A 22,830-nucleotide genomic window follows, 5' to 3' on the forward strand; every position below is an offset into this window, starting at 1 on the left:
TCCCTTAAACACTTCTTCGCCTCGTCGAATGCCTTCCTCTTTCGAACCAGAGCCGGGCAAAAGTCCTGAAATAGCATGATCTTGGATCCTTTATAGATCATAGCTTGGGGATCTTTTCCGAGATTTCTAGAGGCTTCTAGGAGTATCTGCCTCTCCTTGTATCTCTGCAGCCGGAACAGGACCGGGCGTGGGCGCTGGTTCGAGCCGGGCCAGAGTATTGCGACCCGGTAGGCCCATTCCACCCTTACCTGGCCTGATCCAGCTTGCAGATTTAAAAGCTGTGGCAGCTACTGCTCCAGGAATGCTGTAAGCTGGCCTTCCTCTTCCCGTTCGGGAAGGCCCAGCAAACGAATATTTTTTCGACGACCTCGATCGTCATATGATTTTCCAAGGTCGGACTCGCTGCTCGAGAGTCCGGACCTGATCCACAGCCGATTGAGCGGTAGTTTCGGAGGTCGCGGCCTTTAACTCCGCCCCTCCGACTCGGCGCTCGATTTCTTGGATTTCTCGGTCATGCTTCTGCAGCGCGGCCGAGAGCGAGTCCCAACGATTTCTGGATTCTGCAATAAAGGCATCGATCTTCGAATCCAGCTTGGAAATCATTTCTGCAAGGCTTGTTACTGTAGGTAAGTTCCCCGGGGCGGCTGTGGGCGCCTCTGGTGCAGCTGGAGAGGGTGGGGGAGGGGTTCCTGCTTGCTGAGAGCTGCGGGCTCCCTTCCCTTTAGTCATTTTTACTTAGGATTAAATTGTTTAAATGTAATATTACACAACTAATTAAATTACACAACTATTATAAATGATTTGGTGAGCGTGGTAGGGGGTGGGTGACCCACTGTACCCAAGTCTTGGGAGGAGCACTATAGACTCAGACTTGCTGGGTCGCCGCCATCTTGGATCCCCCCAATTCTTTTTTATTCATTATTTTTAACCTATTCATTATAAAAACAAATTTCTACATTTTGCTACATTTATCAAACACATATAGATTACCATAGTGTGAAAAATTTGGTTTGTTTCTCTTGCTTAGAATGTTTTCAGCCATTTCTGGTATGGGCTTTACAAGAAAATACAAAGAAAATTGTATTACAGCTTTCCAATGTGAAGATAGAAGGGCTTAAGTATCATCAAGATAGTAGATGACTATTAACAATTGTTAAATGAGAAGATGATTACAAAACGAGATTTGAATCTGTGGTGGGTCATTACAGCTTTGACTGTCAACTCTTGCTGGTTGAGAAAATTGCATCGGGTCATTAGTCATCCTCTCTTCTTTAACCAAACAAGACTTTTTTTTATTCTGAATTGGCGCCAAAACAGCTCAGTGCCAAAGTAATGAGCGCCAAAACAGTTTAGAGCCAAATTGGCGGGGCCAAATGATCGGCGCCGACTATAACTATTCATGTTATGCACTAACCATCTGACCAAATAATCTGAGGGAATCACTGAAAATGAATAGCTAAAGATACCGCATCTCTTACTACAATCATGGAAAGGTTCAGCTGATTGGGCTGGAAACCACAAAGAGAACTGAGGACAACTTTGTTTGCATCATTTGGCTACTTGTCAAGCTTTCCCAACTGAAGTTCAGCTAGAGTCAGCTTCAGGAAAAAAAGCCGATGTTGCATTGAAACACCAAGAAGTGTAGCTCTAATTCACATTTGTGTATTCACTATGAATTGTTGATCATAATATTATACATTATAAAAAGGGGAGTTATTTATAAATAACGCTCTTAAATCAGTGCAATCAAGTTTCTGGCTTGTTAATTTTTCATAGATGTTCTTCAGAGGACAAATGTGTCATCTCTGCTTGCATTATATAGTTTAATATCCTGTTTCAGTTGGAGCTGACAGATTATCACTGTTCTATGTAACATCTCAACCCATTTACAAGCACAGCTACTGACGTCAGCCCGTGCTACTGGATGTTATATAAACCCTTTGAGATTCTCTGGAGTTAAAGTGCCAGCAATCAGCTGCTGCCAATGATCATTCTCTCCAACTAAATAAGCCTTTACTGTTCCCTATCTTCAGGTAAGTGAGCATCTACTCTTCTTGTGTTCTTTTTGTCTCAACAACTGCAAGCAAACTTGTATTAGAGTTCCACCAGTTTTGAGATTATTATTCAACATGTCTTTTAAGAGGGAGGGGCAACACGGTGGCTCAGTGGTTAGCACTGCTGCCTCACAGCACCAGGGCCCCAGGTTCGATTCCAACCTCGGACGACTGTCTATGTGGAGTTTGCACATTCTCCCCATGTCTACATGGGTTTCCTTCCACAGTCCAGTGATGTGCAGGTTAGGTGAATTGGTCATGCTAAATTACCCCATAGTGTTAGGTGCATTAGTCAGAGGAAAATGGGTCTGGGTGGGTTGCTCTTCGGAGGATCGGTGTGGATTGGTTGGGCCAAAGGGCCTGTTTCCACACTCTAGGAATCTAATCAAATCTAAAAAGTGGTATTTTAAACTTAGCTCATAATCGCTTTGAATTTCTGTAATTTTACATTTAGGAAGTGCATTTACTCCTATCAAGCCAGAGTTTAATTTAACGGTGGCTATGCTGAAATTAGTCAGCAACCAGCAACAGGTGTCTGAACAACACCCTGGGCATGTTGCACAATCCTGCCATTAGTACTTCTTATTCCATTAACTGAATATCAACCTTACACCCTGTAACATTCTTTTCATGAAAAGTCCAAAGCAATTTCTGATATTCAGCAACCCAAACATTTTGCCTTTTAGGGTAAACTCACAACATGTTTCTTGATTTTGATAACTTGTCCAGTTTCTTCATTGAAGGGCAGCAATCCCGAATACATTTGAAATATTAACAGAAATAAGGCAAAATTGCCAACCTCATTTTCAGATTCCTGTTCTCAATGACAGATACCAACTCATTGGGCACAGCAAACATGCATCACTTCACATTTGAAGGTTTGTCCGGACTGACCCAGTAGACAACTTGGTTTCAAATCTGATTTTAATGGACTTTATTGATAGATCAGCAAAGGTTTGCTAGTCCAGTACATCATTGTTCAAAGTAATATGCATTAGTAGTTATTCCACAAAGTGGGGACAAAGAAAGCCAAATTAAATCCAGACTGCTGTGAGAGAGAACTTCAGTTCTCCTGGCGATCTCATTCCACAATACTGTATGACAATGGAGCTGTTTTATAAAATATTTTCATCTAAATGGGTGGTAAACTTTGTAACCATATTGTATGGCAATGATGAAGAACCTGAGAGTGCTGCCTATTCTAGAGAGAGAAAATGGTGGATGCAGGTACAGTTAGAATATTTAAAAGACATTTGGATAAGTTCATGAATAGAAAAAATTTAGATGGATATGGACTAAGCACAGACAGGTGGAACTAATTTAGTTTGGGAACATGGTCGGCTTGGACTGATTGGACTGAAAGGTCTGCTTTCATGCTGTATGACTTTATGACTGGGTTGAAATTGGGTTGGATATTGTTTGTAATTTTCTATGAATTGGTGAGTTCCCACAGCTGGCAGACTTTTCAGATTTGTAGAAAGTTATGCTCCCAAATGTGTCCATTAAATCTGTACCAGCTCTTTCAAAGATGAAGCCAGTTAATTCCACTCTTACTCTCCCCACATTGCTGCATTCTTTCCTCCTCCTAATTCCTCTTTGATGGCTATTATTGAATCTATCTATTCACGTTGTCTGGCAGAGCACTGCGTTCCAAATCCTATCCACTGGTTCTTGGAGTGTGTTTCCTCATGATGCCTCTGGTTCTTTTCCTAATCATCTTCAATCTGTGCCTGCTGGATTTCAACAATTAAAGGTGTAGTTTCTCCTCATTTTAGATTAGATTACTTACAGTGTGGAAACAGGCCCTTCAACCCAACAAGTCCACACCGACCCGCCGAAGCGCAACACACCTAGACCTATTCCCCTACATTTACCTCTTCACCTGACACTACGGGCAATTTAGCATGGCCAGTTCACCTAACCTGCACATTTTTGACTGGGAGGAAACCGGAGCACCCACACTGACACGGGGAGATTGTGCACACAGTTAGTCGCCTGAGGCAGGAATTGAACCTGGGTTTCTGGTGCTGTGAGGCAGCCGTGCCCCAGTTACCTGAACCCTTTATCCTGGATCCAGATAATTGGTTAATAGCAGCAACTCAACTTACTTTGAAGATGGTTTCTTTTTTTCTCTCATTGTCCCAAAGTTAAAGTAATACTTGTATTTTCTAATCAAGTAGCTTTAAGGGCATATTTTACAATGATGAAGCAAAACTGCAAAGAGCATGATATATAATTACGTGAGTAGTACGTTTCTAAAAGATTGAATTTAGTTTCCGGACTGACTAAATCTCTTAGTTATAGAAATAGAAAGTGGGTCATTAACGCCAGTGCTTCACCAGAGGCTCACTGGTGACGACACATCTGAAAACGGACCTTCCAGCTCAGTGAGCAAACTTACATCCAGAGAAGTTAGTGTTTGGCTCGAAGGTTGCAAATATCCGAACATATTTTCAGCTTGCAGTTCTTCATCACTCACTATCAAGAATGAAAGGGTTACAATTGTCTGGTTTAAAGTCACTAACTCATTATGGTATCCTGTTTCCCCATTTTAAAGAAAATGAAAATGCTAATTGATTTATTAAATATAAATTAAATTAAATATATTTTACACCATGTACTATTTATCCTTTTTGGTATTGACTAAATAAGTAGCAGTATGCACATACTCAGCAATTCACTTTTTTTTTGAGCCTTTGGTATCTGAGAACAGAAACGAAAGAGATCGGAATACTTTTATTATGATAACAAAACTGATATCTTAGGAAATGAGACCGTTTGCTAAAGGTTCGTATAAATAACTCTGTTTTATTACAAACGCATGTTGTTAGCAAATGGTAAGTGACTGGACACTAATTCACATTAATCATATTGATATATTGCAATATTACAGCTAGACTATCCATTTACATTACTGCAATGTGCTTTTCATGTTAAATTCGAGTAAGATGGACAGCTGAGCTGTCATAAACCTCCATCAGTTTCTACAATCAGCAAGACATCAAAATAGTATAGTGCGTATAGAGAGGTGGTCATACTGCAGACTTAGACTCTGCAGGCAGGAAGGGAATGGGTGACCACCAGGCAGAGCAGGAAGGCTAAGCAGGCAGTGCAGGAATCTGCTGTGGCTATTCCCCTGCAAAACAGATATACCGTTTTGGATATTGTTGAGGGAGTCGGCTCTCAGGGAATAGTAGCAGTAGCCAAATTCTTGGCACCATGATTGGCTCTGCTGCAGAGGGAGGGAGAAATAGGCATAGAAATGTTATAGTTATAGAGGATTCAATTGTAAAGGGAATAGATAGGCATTTCTGTGACCAGAAATGAGAATCCAGGATAACGTGTTGCCTCCCTGGTACTACGATCCTGGATGCGATTTCAGGGCATTCTGGTGGGTGAGGGCAAACAATCTGTGGTCGTGGTACAACATAGGGAAAAAAAAGAGATGAGTGCCTAAAAGCAAAATATAAAGAACCAGGAAGAAAGTGGAAAGACGACCTCAAAAGTAGTTATCTCAGTGCCATGAGCTAGTCAAAATAGGGACAGCAGAATATATAGAATGAACATATGGCTGAAAAGATGGTGTGAGGAGGAGGGTTTCAGATTTGTGGGGTACTGGGACTTGTTCTAGGGGAGGTAGGAGCTGTACAAACTGGATGGGTTACACCTGGGCAGAATGGGTTACACCTGGGAAGGAATGATGTCCTTCAGGGGGCTACTTGGTACAGTGGTTGGGGAGGGTCTAAACTAGTATAGCAGGAGGATGGAGACCAGAGGAGTAGGCCAGTAGATGCAGAAATTGAGGGACAGGTAGAAAACAAGGCAAACATGACTAAGAACAAGATCAGGCAGGGAAACACTGCTGAAAAGAGCAGGGAGGGGTGGTCTGAAATGCAAGTTGTGTAATAGGCAGGGTGGATGAACTTAGAGCTTTGGTACAGAGACTTGGCTGAAAGAGGGATAGGACTGGCAGCTGAATGTCCCAGGATTTAGACAATAGACAATAGGTGCAGGAGTAGGCCATTCAACCCTTTGAGCCAGTCTCACCATTCATTATGATCATGGATGATCATCCACAATCAGTATCCTGTTCCTGCCTTACCCCATAAGGAGAAAGTGAGGACTGCAGGTGCTGGAGGCCAGAGTTGAAAAATGTGATGCTGGAAAAACACAGCAGGTCAGGCAGCATCCGAGGAGGAGGAGAATCGACGTTTCGGGCATAAGCCCTTCTTCAGGATTACCCCATACCCCTTGATTCCTCTATCTTGAAGAGCTCTATCCATCTCTTTCTTGAAAGTATCCAGAGACTTGGCCTCCACTGTCTTCTTGGGGCAGAGCATTCCATATATCCACCACTCTCTGGGTGAAGAAGTTTCTCCTCAACTCTGTTCTAAATGGCCTAGAGGTTTTGGTGTGATAGAAAGGGATGTAAAAAGAGTGTTGCATTACTAGTAAAGGAGTATCTCTCAGCTATACTGAGGAAGGAATAATCAGATGACTCGTGCAGGGAGGCAATATTGGTAGAACCTAGGAATAGGAAAGGTGAAATTACAATAATGGCAGTACACCACAGGCCTCTCAACAGCCAATGGGAGATAGTGGAGAGAATGTGTAAACAGATTTTGGAAAGATGTAAAAACAGCAGGGTTGTTGTTGTGGGTGATTTTAACTTCCCCTATGTTGACTGGGATTCACTTCGGACTACGGCTTGGAAGAGGCCATTTGTAAGGACCATTCAGGAGGATTTCTTGACACAATATGTAAACAGTCCAACCAGCGAAGTGGTTATACTGGACCTGGTTTTGGGAAGTGAGCCTGGCCAGGTGAGTGAAGTTTCAGTGAGAGAGCATTTCAGGAGTAGTGACCATAGTACTGTGAGATTTAAGATACTCATGGATAGGGATAACTGCAGTCCTCGGGCGAAGGTACTAAATTGGGGAAGGCAAACTACAACAATATTAGGCAGGAACTGGAGAATTTTGATTGGAGGTGGCTGTTTGAGGGTAAATCCACATTGGACACGTGGGTGTATTTCAAATGGCAATTGATACTTGTTCAGGAGCAGCATGTTCCTGCAAGAATGAAGGATAGATATGGCAAGTTACTTGACCTTTGGATGATCAGGTTTATTATGACCTGAGTCAAAAAGGAAAAGAAAGCATAGGAGAATGATCCCAGGGAAGGGAGTGTTGAATTTCTAAGCCAAGTTTCTACTGAAAAGGAAGAAGTGTTATGCATTTTAAGAAGTATTAAGATAGCTAAGTCCTCAGGTCCTGATGAGGTCTTTCCCAGAATACTGAGGGAGGCAAGAGAACAAATTGCTGGAGCATTGAGAGACATCTCTGTATCCATTTGGCTACAGGTGAGGTCTCAGAGAACTGGAGAATATCCAATGTTGTCCCATTGTTTAAGAAGGGTAGAGGGATAATCCGGGAAATTACAGGTCTATGACCCTGGCATCAGTGGTAGGGAAATTATTGGAAAAAATTCTCAGGGACAAGATATATACAAACAAATGGACTTATTAGCAATCGACAGTATGGTTTTGTGTGTCACTAACTTGATCATGTTTTGAGGAGGTGATGAAGATGATTGAGGAAAAAGCAGTTTATTTGACAAGATCCCTCATTGCAGACTGGTACAAAAGGTGAAGTAGCATGGTATCAGAAGTGAGCTGGCAAGATGGATACAGAACTAGCTTAGTCATAGGAGACAGAGGGTAGCAGGGGTAGGATGCTGTTTGGAATGGACGATTGAGAGTAGTGGGACTGGGACCTTTGCTGTTCGTCGTCTACATAAGTTTGCAGACAGTACAAAGATTGGTGGGATTGTGCATAGTGAGAAGGATTGTCAGAGGATATAATCTTGGAGGAGAAAGTGAGGACTGCAGATGCTGGAGATCAGAGCTGAAAATGTGTTGCTGGAAAAGCGCAGCAGGTCAGGCAGCGTCCAAGGAACAGGAGAATCGACGTTTCGGGCATAAGCCCTTCTTCAGGAAAGGGCTGAAGAAGGGCTTATGTCCGAAACGTCGATTCTCCTGTTCCTTGGATGTTGCCTGACCTGCTGTGCTTTTCCAGCAACACATTTTCAGCAGTGTCAGAGGATATAGATCAGTTGGAGGCATAGGCAGAAAAATGGCAGTTGGAGCTTAATCCAAACAAGTGTGAGGTGATGCATTTTGGAAGATCAAATACAGTAGAAATTATACAGTGAATGGCAGAACTCTTAGCATTCATTTGCAGAGAAATCTGGGTGTGCAGGTCCACAGGTCACTGAAGGCAGCAGCGCAGATAGACAAGGTAGTGTTGCCTTCATTGGAATGGCATTGACTATAATGATATGTAAGTTATGCTACAGCTTTATAGAATTTTGGTTAGACCACTTGGAATATTGCGTACAGTTCTGGTCACCACACTACCAGAAGGATGTGGATGGTTTGGTTTACCAAGGTGTTGCCTGGTATGGGTGATTTTAGCTATGAAGAAAAATTAGATAGACTGGGTTTATTTTCACTGGAACACAGGAGGTTGAGGGACGACCTGATAGAAGTTTGTGAATGCCATGGGTAGAGTAGAAAATATGAGGCTTTTTCCCAGGGTGGAGGGGTCAGTTACTAGGGGACACGGGTTCAGGATGTAAGGGAGTGAAGTTTAAAAGAGATATGGGAGGCAAGTTTTTCACACAATTGGTGGTGACTGCCTGATGTGAGCTGTCAGAGAAGGTAGCAGAAGCAGACACAATAGCAGCATTCAAGAAATGCCTGGACAAATACATGAATAGGAAGGAATAGAGGTATATGAATCTATAAGTGAGGACAGTTTTAATATGGAAGGGCAAAATGTTTCGGCACAGGCTTGGAGGATCGAAAGGCCTGCTCCTGTCCTGTATTGTTCTTTGTTCTGATGATGATACATGTCCAAATATTCTTTCTCCCAGTCCCAACTGTTCACCTTTTATCTATCTGTATATCAATTAATCAATCAACTACGATCATCTATTGTCCTTCTAACCTTTCTTACTTCTTGGCATGGTGGCTCAGTGGTTAGCACTGCTGCCTCACAGTGCCAAGGACCCAGGTTTGATTCCAGCCTTGGGCGACTGTCTGTGTGGAGTTTGCACACTCTCCCCGTGTCTGCATGGGTTTCCTCCGGGTGCCCGGGTTTCCTCCGGGTGCCCCAGTTTCCTCCCACAGTCCAAAGATGTGCAGGTCAGGTGAGTTGGCCATTCTAAATTGCCCATAGTGTTAGGTGTATTAATTAGGGGTAAATATGGGGAATGGGTCAGGGTGGGTTACTCTTCAGAGGCTCACTGTGGACTTGTTGGGCTGAATGGCCTGTTTCTACATTGTAGGGAATCTAGTCTAATCTAAAAAAAATTTAATACTGAAATTTAAACATTTTTTTAACAACAGCTGAACAACCTTGACAAATTTAATAATGAAAAAGAATTGAAATGTCAATTCATAGAATCACAGAATGTTTACAGCACAGAAGGTCATTCAGCCCATTGTGTGCATCTAACATCTCAGGAACATAGTCCCACTCCCCATCCTCTCATTGTAGCTATGCAATTTCTTTTCTCTACAGTGTTTATGCAATCTGGATTAAGACCACAAGGTCATAAGATATAGGAGCAAACTTAGCCCTTTCAGCCCATTAAGTCAACTCTCCTATCTGCTATAATGTTTCAGATTTGATTTTGATTTGATTTAAGCTTTTTTGTCATGTAAAGAAGGACAGGAGTACAGTGAAAATTGTACAATATCGCCACACACAGTGCCATCTTAGGTACAAAAGTACTGAGGTACAAAGTAGTAACATAGATCAACAAAGTTAAAAGTGAAACATGACAGTTTTTCCTATTATTAAGTAGAAAAATAAAGAAATAAAGGTAAAACTTCAACAGTCTTTCTTTTCTTTTTATAGATATTTTTATTAGAAATTTAACATTTTTACAAGTTTACAAAAATAAACAAAACTCTCAGATATAAACATTGATATACAATTAGCTCAAATATACAATAACCAAAATTTGACAAAAAAAAACAAAAAAACAAAACAACAAAAAAAACGAAAAGAAAAAAAACACAAACAAACAAAACTCAACTCTCTACTAATCTAACCTACAACTAACCAGGGTGTATATTTAAGTCTCTTACATGCTCGGGATGTGTTAACATCAGATATGATAAAACCCGTATTCGTGCGGGATTCCTCCCCCGAGGGGCCGCGGACCAGCCAGGTCTGTAGTCTCAATTAAATAAAAGCCCTTGTTAGGATAGCCGAAATATCTGTATTTATGTAATTCAAAAAGGGCTGCCATATTTTATAAAATAATTCGGTCTTTCGGTGCACCATATTTGTAAGGAAGTCAAGGGGAATACATTCCATAATTAGTCTGTGCCAATTTGAAAGTCCAGGGGGGCCCTCCGCCACCCAGTTCATCAAAATATTTTTCCTTGCACAGAAAGAAAGAATAGAAAATAGTCTCTTCCCGTACGTGTCCAGGGAGGGAAAGTTCGAAAAGCCCAAGAGGAGAGATACAGGGTCCACTTTTATTTCCGTTCCTAAAATTTCTGTCAGGGTGCTTGCTACTTTAGTCCAATATCTACGGATCTTATGACAGGTCCATAAGCAATGTACAAGAGTGCCCACCTCTATTTTGCATTTAGGACACATTGGAGATGCTCCTGCCTTAAATTTTGCCAATCGAACCGGTGCTATATGGGCCCTATGAAGTATCTTCAGCTGGATAGCCTGGGTTCTGTTACAAATAGTAATTCTTCTAGCATTTTCCCAGATATCATTCCACGTTTCTGTGGAGATTTCTAGTCCCAGATCCTGATCCCATGTTTTAAGCAGATTATCCATATCTCCCGATACTTCATCATGTAGCAAATGATAAATATTACTGACGGAAGATACCCCCACTGGTCGTAGGACACTACATTCTCTATCGGATTTATAAAGACTATCTAATAACGTAGTCTTCTTCTGTATAAAATCTCGAATTTGGAAGTATCGAAAGAGGTCTCCATTGGGTAATCCGAATTTCTGACGCAGCTGTCCGAAAGACATCAGGACCCCATCTTTAAATAAATCCCCGAGACATGAGATACCCCTGGATCTCCAGAGTTTAAAAGTGGCATCTGTTAACCCCGGTTGGAATCCCCATGCTCCCACTATTGGTGCATAGGGGGATGTTTTATGTGAATTACCCTCATTTTGCCGCATTATATTCCAAGCCTTGATTGTATTCAGTATTATAGGGTTTTTACAGTGATCTGTAATGATTTTCCTCTTGTCTGAGAATAAAAGGTTAATAAGTGGGTATTTTACTTGAGAAGCCTCGATGTCCAACCAGATTGATTGTGGATCAGACAAGACCCAATCAGCTATATAACTTAATAGGGAACTTAATTGATATTTCCTAAAATCTGGGAAGTCCAATCCACCCCTTGCCTGTGGAAGCTGTAGCTTCTTCAGCTTAATAAGGGGCCGCCTATGGTTCCAGATAAAGGAACTCAGCCAGCCATATAATTTACATAAAGCTGTCCTTGGCAGCATCACCGGAAGCATTCTCATAGGATATAGGAGACGGGGCAGGATATTCATTTTGATTAGTGCTATTCTACCCAACCAGGAAATTGGCAGGTCTCCCCATCGCTGGAGGTCCTGCCTTATCCTTTCCAATAAATACACAAAATTAGCCTTATACAACTGACCAAATACTGGGGTAATAAAAATGCCTAAATATAAGAAACCCTCCAGGGACCAGCGAAAGGGAAAAAGGGAACCGTCCGCTAAGCGGGGTATCACAGCAAGGCCACCCATTGGCATAGCCTCCGATTTTGAAAAGTTAATTTTATAGCCTGAGAATGCACTAAATGTATTAATAACTTGGATTAAACGAGGTACGGACATCAAAGGGTTACTGAGGAATAGAAGAACATCATCTGCATAAAGGGTAATTTTATGTTTACCTGTACCAATCCTTGGGGCCACTATATTAGGATCAGCTCGTATAGCTTCTGCTAGTGGTTCAATTATTAGCGTGAATAACAATGGCGAGAGGGGACATCCCTGACGGCAGCCCCTACCCACACTGAAGCTATCCGAGCCTAATCCATTGGTAACCACAACTGCTTTGGGATCACTATACAATGTTGAGATCCATTTGGTAAACACCTGTCCAACACCAAACCTCTCCAATGTGTAAAACAAATATGACCATTCGACCCTATCAAATGCCTTTTCCGCGTCTAATGAAACCACTACTCCTGGTATCTTTCCCTGATGACAAGCTTGAATCATATTCAGAGCCCTTCTAACATTATTGGATGATCTACGGCCCTTAATAAACCCCGTCTGATCCTCCTTTATAATATGTGGCAGTATCCTTTCTAATCACAGTGCTAGCGTTTTAGAGAAGATTTTAAAATCTACATTTAGCAAGGATATTGGTCTGTATGATGTACAATCTTCTGGGTCCTTTCCTTTTTTAAGGATAAGAGAGATATTTGCCTCTTTCAGCGAAGGCGGGAGACAGCCCTGACTATATGCATAGTTATACATATCCATAAGTGGACCAACCAGTATTTCTGTAAATTCTTTATAGAATTCAGCTTGAAAGCCATCTGGGCCCGGCGTCTTACCATTTTGAAGGTGCCTAATTGCATCAACTATTTCTTGGGGTGTAAGAGGAGCATTTAGGCCCGATACTTGTTCCGGAGTTAGGTCTGGAAAAGTCAAATTTTTTAAAAATGACTGCATCCTCTTCGTCCTATCTTCACAATCCTGTGATTTATATAACTCAGAATAGAATTTTCTAAAGGTCGCATTAATCTTTTTATGATCATGAGTCAAAATACCCGTACTTTCCTTGATAGACATAATAGTCTGAGGGGCCTTTTTTTTCTTTGCAAGAAATGCTAAGTATCTACCCGGTTTGTCGCCATATTCATATAACCTTTGCTTTGCAAATAATATTTCCCTCTTAGCCGTTTGAGTAAGTGTAGTATTTAGAGCTGTCCTAAGGGCTGTAATCCTTTGCAATTTAATAATAGAGGGTCTATCAGTGTATGCTGTTTCAGCCGCTTTTAAGCGGGCTTCAAGCAGACGCTGTTGTTCTCCCTTTAATTTCTTCTGGGTCGCTGAGTAGGAGATGATCAAGCCTCGCGTGTAAGCTTTGATGGTCTCCCACATCATTGACGGGTTGCTAGCTGTACCTGAATTAATTTCTAAAAAAGTTTTAAATTCTTGAGAGAAGTACTTTACAAATTTACTATCTTTCATTAAGAAGGGGTCCATACGCCAATGCCGAGGGGATGTCCCAATGTTCCTCGCCTTAGTTTCCATATATACAGCAGCGTGGTCAGAAATTGCTATATTACCTATTTTACAGGATGATATGGAATTTAAAAAAATTGAGGGGGCAAAAAACATATCAATTCTGGTGTGACATTTATGTGGATTAGAGTAGAAAGAAAAATCTCTACCCTGTGGATGAAGACATCTCCATACATCTACTAATCCTAATTCTTTGTTCAGATCCATCAATTGTCTAGATCTGGGAGATACTCCTGCAGTACTCTTGGGAATCCTGTCTATTTCCGGATCCATAATACAATTAAAGTCTCCCCCTATAATTATATGACGGGCATCAAAAGCCATCAATTTTGAGAAGGCTTCCGTTATAAATTTAAAGGGGTGTGCCGGGGGGCAGTACAAATTTAAAATCCCATATTCCTCTCCGTTTATGAGAGCTTTAATCAAGATATATCGTCCAGATTCGTCTTTTATCTGCTTTAGGATTTTGAAAGGGAAATTCTTCCGAACAAGAATAACAACTCCCCTGCTTTTTGAGCTAAAAGAAGAAAAAAAGGCCTGATCAAATCCGCCCTGTCGTAATTTCAAGTGTTCTTTATCTGACAGATGCGTCTCCTGTAGGAGAGCTATATCAACTCTTTCCTTCTTAAGATTTGATAATATTTTCTTCCTTTTAAGTGGCGAATTACTCCCTTTGACATTCCAGGTGCACCACTTAACCGATTGATCAACCATAATCCTCTGGGCCAATCCGAGACCCCTCGGGAGGGGGAACCCTATCCAGAACATCCCGGGCATGGAACATGTAAAATTTACAAAAATAGACCCTCTTTAATACACCCACAACAATACAGTAAAAAACTATTTCTAAATAAAAAAAATATAAAACGTATCTAAGTGGAGACTTTCCCCCTTGTTCCCAGGGGGCATCACTTCCTCTCCAAAAATCCCTCATATCCTCTCCCAACCAATGCCCCACCCTTGACCCAGGCACTCCTCAATAAAGTGAGGAAAATTCAAATATAATACAAAGCTAGAGTTAACAGTGAGCACCCCACCCCCACCCATACCAACACCTGGGTATATTTGGTAATGTTAATACCATATATAAACATATAACTATAAAATTACCAGTTCAACAAATAATAATTAAATATGATAATACAAAATAACGAAGGGAAAAACAACCCCGCTCCTAAAGACAGAGGTAAAATCGAATAAGGTAACCACCTCCCCCCACCAACATTAACCAAATCCCCCAGCTTATATATACATATATATACATACACATACATATATATATATATACATACATACACACACACACACACACATATACATACATCCCTCATATATACATAAAATAATAACAGAAAACAACTCCAAGGGGGGGGGGGGGGTGAAAATCAAATCCCTCTCCCCACCCCCCATAATAATGTTAAGCAATAGGGTAAGAAAAAAAAAAGGGAGGGGGATATAAACCAAAACGGGGGGGGGGGGGGGGGGGGGTGAAGGCAGACCAACATCCATTATGTCCTACAGTTTATCTAAGAGAGTCCAAGAATTCCTTAGCCTTTTCTGGTGATCCAAAGTTATATACAGATCCTTCATGGTTAAAGCGTAACATCGCTGGGTAGCGTAAGGAGTACTGTACATTTAAGTCCCTTAAACGCTTCTTCGCCTCGTCGAATGCCTTCCTCTTTCGAACCAGAGCCGGGGAAAAGTCCTGAAATAGCATGATCTTGGATCCTTTGTAGATCATAGCTTGGGGGTCTTTTCCGAGATTTCTAGAGGCTTCTAGGAGTATCTGCCTCTCCCTGTAGCTCTGCAGCCGGAACAGGACCGGGCGTGGGCGCTGGTTCGAGCCGGGCCCGCGTATTGCTACCCGGTAGGCTCATTCCACCCTTACCTGGCCTGATCCAGCTTGCAGATTTAAAAGTTGTGGCAGCCACTGCTCCAGGAAAGCTGTAAGCTGGCCTTCCTCTTCCCGTTTGGGAAGGCCCAGCAAACGAATATTTTTTCGGCGACCTCGATTATCGAGGTCGTCAATATGATTTTCCAAGGTCCGGACTCGCTGCTCGAGAGTCCGGACCTGATCCACGGCCGATTGAGCGGTTGTCTCCGAGGTCGCGGCCTTTAGCTCCGCCCCTCCGACTCGGCGTTGAATTTCTTCAATTTCACGGTCGTGCTTCTGCAGCGCGGCCGAGAGCGACTCCCAACGATTCCTGGATTCGACGATAAAGGCATCGATCTTCGAGTCAAGCTTGGAAAGCATTTCTGCAAGGCTTGCTACTGTAGGTATGTCCCCCGGGGCGGCTGTGGACGCCTCTGCTGCAGCTGGAGAGTGTGGGGGAGGGGTTCCTGCTTGCTGAGAGCTGCGGGCTCCCTTCCCTTTAGTCATTTTAACTTAGGATAAAGTTGCTTAAATGTAATATTACACAACTAATTGAGTTACTAAACTATTAAAAATGATTTATAAATGATTTGGTGAGCTTGGTAGGGGGTAGGTGACCCACTGTGCCCAAGTCTTGGGAGGAGCACTATAGACTCAGTCTTACTGGGTCGCCGCCATCTTGGATCCCCCCAACAGTCTTTCTTAAATGCACTCCCTGAAAGGACTCAGTCTCCTCCGTTTTGGCCCACTCTTCTCAACTCCATTCTCCTGCCTTCTCCCCATAACCTTTCTAACCAAGAACCTGCCTAGCTCTGTTTTAAGTACACTCAATGGCTTGGCCTCCAAAGCCTCTGATGCAATGAGTTCCACAGATTAACTACCCTCTGGCTGAAGAAATTCCTCCTCAACTCGGTTATAAAGAGTCGTACCTTCACTTTGAAGCTGTGCACCCAGGCCCTACTCTCTCCTACTAATGGAAACATCTCCACATTCATTGTATCCAGGCCTCTCAGTACTCTAGGTTGTAATGAGATGCCCAATCATCTTTCCAAACTCCATCAAGTACAGACATAGAGCCATCAAACCAGTTCTTATTCAAGCCCTTCATCCTCAAGATCATTCTTGTAAACCTTCTCTGGCCCCCTTCTAAGGCCAACACTCCCTTCCTTAGATAGAGAACTCAACGTTGCTCACAATTGCAGCCTGATCAAAGGCTTATTTGGCTCTGCAGTAGATCTCTGCTCTTGTATTCTAACCCTCTCAAAATGAATGCTAACATTACATTTGTGTTCCTAATTGAACATTCATGTTAAATCTGGAAATCCAGCTAGATCATGTCCAATGACTCGCCTTTATCTAACTTGCCCATTACCTCCTCAAAGAATTCTGATAGACTTGTCTGGCATAACCTCCCCTTGACGAAGCCATGCTGACTTAGACCTATTTTACCATGCACATCCAAGTACACCGCAATCTCATTCTTAATAATAGATTCTAAAATCATACCAATGGTCACGATCAGGCGAACCAGCCTATAATTTCCCATTTCTGTCTCCCAACTTCTTAAACAGAGATATTATATTAACCACTTTTCAGGTCTCCAGTGATACCTAAAATATCATTGCCAATGATGTACAATTTCAGCAACTATCCCCTTCAGAACTCTAGGGTATATGCTATCTAGTCTGCATGATTTATCCACCTTCAGATCTTTCAGTTTCTCCAGTATCTTCTCATCAGTGATGGTCACTGCACTCACCTTTGCCTCTGACTCTCTTGAAATTCTGGTATGCAACTGGTGACTTCCACCATGAAGATTGAGTCAAAGTACTTATTCAGTTCCTCCATCGATTTTTCATTCCTAATTACAATAGATCCAACCTCATTTTCCAGTAGTCCTATGTTCACTCTTGCTTCTCCCTTATCTTTTAGTTATAGAAAATAGAACATTACAGTGCAGTACAGGCCCTTCTGCCATCGATATTGCGCTGATCTGTGAAATCAATCTGAAGTTCATCTAACCTACACTATACCATTTTCATCAATATGACTATCCAATGACCATTTAAAAGCCCTTAAAGTTGGCGAGTCTACTACTGTTGCAGGTAGTGCGTTCCATGCCCCAACTGCTCTCTGAGTAAAGAAACTACCTCTGACATCTGTCCTATATCTATCACCCCTCAGTTTAAAGCTATGCCCCCTCATGTTAGCCATCACCATTCAAGGAAAAAGGCTTTCACTGTTTACGCTATCTAAGCCTCTGATTATCTTACATATCTCAATTAAGTCACCTATCAACCTTCTTCTCTCCAACGAAAACAGCCTCAGTTCCCTGAGCCTTTCCTCATAAGACCTTCCCTCCATATCAGGCAACATCCTAGTAAATCTCTTCTGAACCCTCTCCAAAGTTTTCACATCCTTCCGATAATATGGCGAGCAGAACTGTACACAATACTCCAAGTGTGGCCGCAGCAGAGTTTTGTACAGCTGCAGCATGACCTCATGGTTCCAAAACACAATTCCTCTACTAATAAAAGCTAACACACCATATGCCTTTTTAACAACCCTTGGGTGGCAACTTTCAGGGATTTATGCACATGAACATCGAAATCTCTCTGCTCATCTACACTACCATTAGCCCAGTACTCTGCATTCCTGTTGCTTTCTCCAAAGTGAATCACACACTTTTCTGCATTAAATTCCATGTGCCACCTCTCAGCCCAGCTCTGCAGCTTATCTATATCCCTCTGTGATTTATCACATCCTTCTGTAATATCCATAACTCTACCGACATTAGCGTCATCTGCAAATTTAATAACCCATTCTTCTACGCCCTCATCCAGGTCGTTTAAAAAATGGCAAACAACAGAGGACCCAAAACAGATCCTTACAGTACACCACAAGTAACGGTTATCCAGGAGGAACATTTCCCATCAAGCACCACAGCTAGCCAATATCTTCTTTCAGTAGTCTTCTTTCAGCTAGCCAATGTCTGATCCAAACCACTAAATCTCACTCAATCCCATGCTTCCCTATTTTGTGCAATAGCCTACTGTGGGGATCCTTATCAAATGCCTTACTGAAATCCCTATATGCCACATTAACCACTTCACCCTCATCCACCTGTTGATCACTTTGAGGAGAAAGTGAGGTCTGCAGATGCTGGAGATCAGAGCTGGAAATGTGTCGCTGGAAAAGCGCAGCAGGTCAGGCAGCATCCAGGGAACAGGAGAATCGACGTTTCGGGCATAAGCCCTTCTTCAGGAAAAAAGGGCTTATGCCCGAAACGTCGATTCTCCTGTTCCCTGGATGCTGCCTGACCTGCTGCGCTTTTCCAGCAACACATTTCCAGCTCCACCTGTTGATCACCTTGTCAAAAAACTCAACAAGGTTTGTAAGGCATGATCTAACCTTCACAAACCATGTTGACTATAATTTATCTAAAATAAAATTTAATTTTTTTATATTACTAACTAGATGATACTCATATTTTAGGTTCACCCCCTCCCCTTATTGGTTTTTTTCCCGTCTGCTGATTTTTAAAGACTTCCAAATCCTTTGACTTCCCACTAATCTTAATCACTTTGTATGTTTTTTTTTGCTTTAATGCTTTTCCTGACTTCCCTTGTCAACCATGGTTGCCATGTCCTCCAGTTAGCATGTTTCTTTTTTCTTGGTATGAATTTCTGCTGTATGCCCCCAGATTACCTCATGCCTTTGTAGCTACCTTTACTCAATTGTAATGCCATTACATCAGACAGGCTCTCCCAGTCAAACTGCAGAGTAAATTCTATCACATTATGGTCCCTGACACCTTGGGGTTCCTTCACCTTAAACTCCCTAATCAAGTCTGCCTCGTTACACACCATCAAATCCAGAATTGCCCGGGTTCAATTCCCGCCTCAGGCGACTGACTGTGTGGAGTTTGCACGTTCTCCCCGTGTCTGCGTGGGTTTCCTCCGGGTGCTCCGGTTTCCTCCCACAATCCAAAGGATGTGCAGGTCAGGTGAATTGGCCATGCTAAATTGCCCGTAGTGTTAGGTTAGGGATAAATGTAGGGGTAGGGGTATGGGTGGGTTGCGCTTCGGCGGGGCGGTGTGGACTTGTTGGGCCGAAGGGCCTGTTTCCACACTGTAAGTAATCTAATCTAATCTAATCTAATTACCCCAGAACCTCCTTCCAATCTCCTTCACCATCTTTCCTATCAGGCTCCCATTCCAATCAACTCTGACCAACTCGGCCCTCATGCCTTTGTAGCTACCTTTACTCAATTGTAATGCCATTACATCAGACAGGCTCTCCCAGTCAAACTGCAGAGTAAATTCTATCACATTATGGTCCCTGACACCTTGGGGTTCCTTCACCTTAAACTCCCTAATCAAGTCTGCCTCGTTACACACCATCAAATCCAGAATTGCCAGTTTCCTAGTGGGCCCTATTGCAAGCCACTCCAAAAAAAAATCTCTCGGACATTCCACGAGCTCCTTTCTTGGAGATTCAGTACCAACCTGCTTTTCCAAGTTCACCATGGAAGTTCCTCAATTATTATAATAGTGCTTTTCTTGCATAGAACATAGAAACAGTGCAGAACAGGAATGGACTCTTCAGGCCACTGTCACTGTGTGAATCATGATGCTGTTCTAAACTAATCCCATCTGCCTGCACATGACTCGTATTCCACTATTCCCTGCCTATTCATGTGTCAAGTAAATGGATCTTGAACATGACTTTTCTATCTCATGACTTATTTTTGCCCCACATCCTGACTACTGCAAGGAAACTTGTACATAACACCCATCAGGATCTTTTTCCCTTTAGGGTTCCTCAACTCTATCTACACTGATTCTATACCTTCTGATCCTGTGTAGCTGCTTGGTATCAATTTAATTTCAGTTCTTACTAACAGGGCAACCCTGCCCCTCTGCCCAACTGCCTGTCCTTTCTATAAGATGTGTATCCTTGGGTGTTTAGTTCTCAATCCTGATCACCTTGCAGCCACGTCTCTGTGATGCCCACAACTGGCTATATCCACCAATTTTGATTTGTGGTACAAGCTCATTACTTTGATTTGTATACTGCACGCACCTTGTCTTTGATTCTCATAATTGTTCTGTATCTGCTCTGCCTGAAGTTAGATTTCTTTCCCTTTCCATACTTATGTTCTATCATAGCTACTCACTGAATAGCAAAGGTTTACCTTACATTAGATTTAGTTCTTTTCTTTAATTCGTCTTTAATTGCTTCTTAACAAATCCATCAGTGGAAACAGTTCCTTCCTATTTTCCCTGTATAGATCTCTCAGGACACTATTATCAAGTATTATCTCAACATTCTCTTCTCTAAGGAGAATAACTCCACATTCTTTAATCTATCTGCATAACTATGTTTTATTTTAAATCACAGACAGTTGAAGCCTGGAATAATGAACTGTATTTAGATAGAGATGTGTGCATCTGTACAAGAGTATTCCATTCATTTCATATGTTGAAAATCACACAATTATTCCTTTTCAGTAAAGTTGGTACATGACTCAATTTACAATGATAATAAGGCTGCAGATAAATCATTTTACATGTCAGTTTTAACTTCATTCATCTACACTTCTGAAGTCCAAACTAAAACAATTCAAGATAAGACCATCTACCAGTACCTTTTCAATACAAGATGGTGCTCCAAATTTACCTGGGTGATGCAGAACCATATAGAATGGGAGGTTGAATCCCTGGTCAATATTAAGTTTAAGTAGCTCTTCTGAGTATCGATACTACTCCAGTATCGATACTGGCATTGAGGGTGATTTGGAGGTTTGGATTAGGAATTGGCTGGCTGGAAGAAGACAGAGGGTGGTAGTTGATGGTAAAGGTTCATCTTGGAGTGCAGTTACTAGCGATGTTCTGCAAGGATCTGTTTCGGGACCATTGCTGTTTGTCATTTTTATAAATGACTGGAGGAGGGGCTAGAAGGTTGGGTGAGCAAGTTTGCGGATGATACGAAAGTCGGTGGAGTTGTTGACGTGAGGAAGGATGTGTCAGGTTACAGCGGGATATAGATAAGTTGCAGAGCTGGGCAGAAAGGTGGCAAATGGAGTTCAATGTAGGTAAGTGTGAGGTGATTCACTTTGGTAAGAGTAACACGAAGATGGGGTACTGGGCTAATGGTCGGATACTTGGTAGTGTGGATGAGCAGAGGGATCTTGTGTCCATGTACACAGATCTCTCAAAGTTGCCACCCAGGTAAATAGTGCAGTGAAGAAGGCATATGGCGTACTGGCTTTTATTGGTAGAGGAATTGAGTTCCGGAGCCCTGAGGTCATGTTGCAGTTGTATAAGACTCTGATGCGGCCGCATCTGGAGTATTGTGTGCAGTTTTGGTCGCCATGCTATAGGAAGGATGTGGAGGCACTGGAACGGTTGCAGAGGAGGTTTACCAGGATGTTGCCTGGTATGGTAGGAAGATCGTATGAGGAAAGGCTGAGGCACTTGGGGCTGTATTCATTGGAGAAAAGAAGGTTTAGGGGTGACTTGATAGAGGTGTACAAGGGTTTAGATAGGGTTGACCATGAGAACCTTTTTCCACGTATGGAGTCAGCTATTACGAGGGGGCATAGCTTTAAATTAAGGGGTGGTAGGTATAGGACAGATGTTAGGGGTAGATTCTTTACTCAGCGAGTCGTGAGTTCATGGAATGCCCTGCCAGTAGCAGTGGTGGACTCTCCCTCTTTATGGGCATTTAAACGGGCATTGGATAGGCATATGGAGGATAGTGGGCTAGTGTAGGTTAGGTGGGCTTGGATCGGCGCAACATCGAGGGCCAAAGGGCCTGTACTGCGCTGTATTTTTCTATGTTCTATGTACTACTGTAAGTTGGCATATTTTTAGTGAAAACTAAATGGTTCTATATTTGAAATTAGAGGGTGGCGTGATATTTAACATTTTCATAGATCTGAGTACAATAGACGGACCCAAGGTACATTTAGAAAAAAATGCTTTAAATAGATGGAGTGATACATTTTGGAAAACTTTGTAATTTGAGTTGAGCACCATGTGGCTTTGTAATAAGACAATTTTAGATGCTGGTAAACAATGAGAGAACTGATTGTATACAAGCCAACTGATTCTGACATTGAATATATACAAAAATTATTTCATTATTGATGGAAAGCAATAGATGTTTGAGAAAGTATTGTGTTATATTGATAACTGAATACAATTTCCAAGAACCTCTTTCCTCAAACTGGCTCTTCAGTGCAGCTTGTTCTGTTTTATGCAACCATTTTTAAATGTGTATCAAAAACAGAAATTGCTGACAGCAAGTCTGGCAGAATCTGTGGAGAGAAATCAAAGTTCACGTTTTGGGTGATCCGTCAGAACTAGGTCTGAGGAAGGATCGCTGGAACCGAAGCTTTAATAGCAATTTTTGCTTTGTTTCTGATTTCCAACATCCACAGTTCTTTCAGTTTTTATTTTTAAATGTGTTATACTTAAATGTGACAAGCTTCAAACTGGTACTAACATTTAAATTAAAAGTGAATATAAGGAAATGAAGATGTTATCAT

The 22,830-nt window shown here is 42.0% G+C and overlaps 1 protein-coding gene across 1 annotated transcript in view; it reads left to right on the forward strand.

Moving 5' to 3' along the window:
- The first annotated feature begins 2,009 nt into the window (after positions 1-2,009).
- ucn1 (urocortin 1) overlaps positions 2,010-22,830 on the forward strand; it is a 41,581-nt gene continuing 20,760 nt past the window's right edge. The window contains exon 1 of the mRNA XM_087975972.1: positions 2,010-2,033. The gene's annotated coding sequence lies outside the window, so the exon portion shown is untranslated. The remainder of the gene's footprint in view (positions 2,034-22,830) is intronic.

This window comes from Chiloscyllium plagiosum, unplaced genomic scaffold, assembly GCF_037043375.1.
Source record: "Chiloscyllium plagiosum isolate Xiang-an unplaced genomic scaffold, Cpla_swu_hap1 HiC_scaffold_3, whole genome shotgun sequence".
NCBI lineage: Eukaryota > Metazoa > Chordata > Chondrichthyes > Orectolobiformes > Hemiscylliidae > Chiloscyllium > Chiloscyllium plagiosum.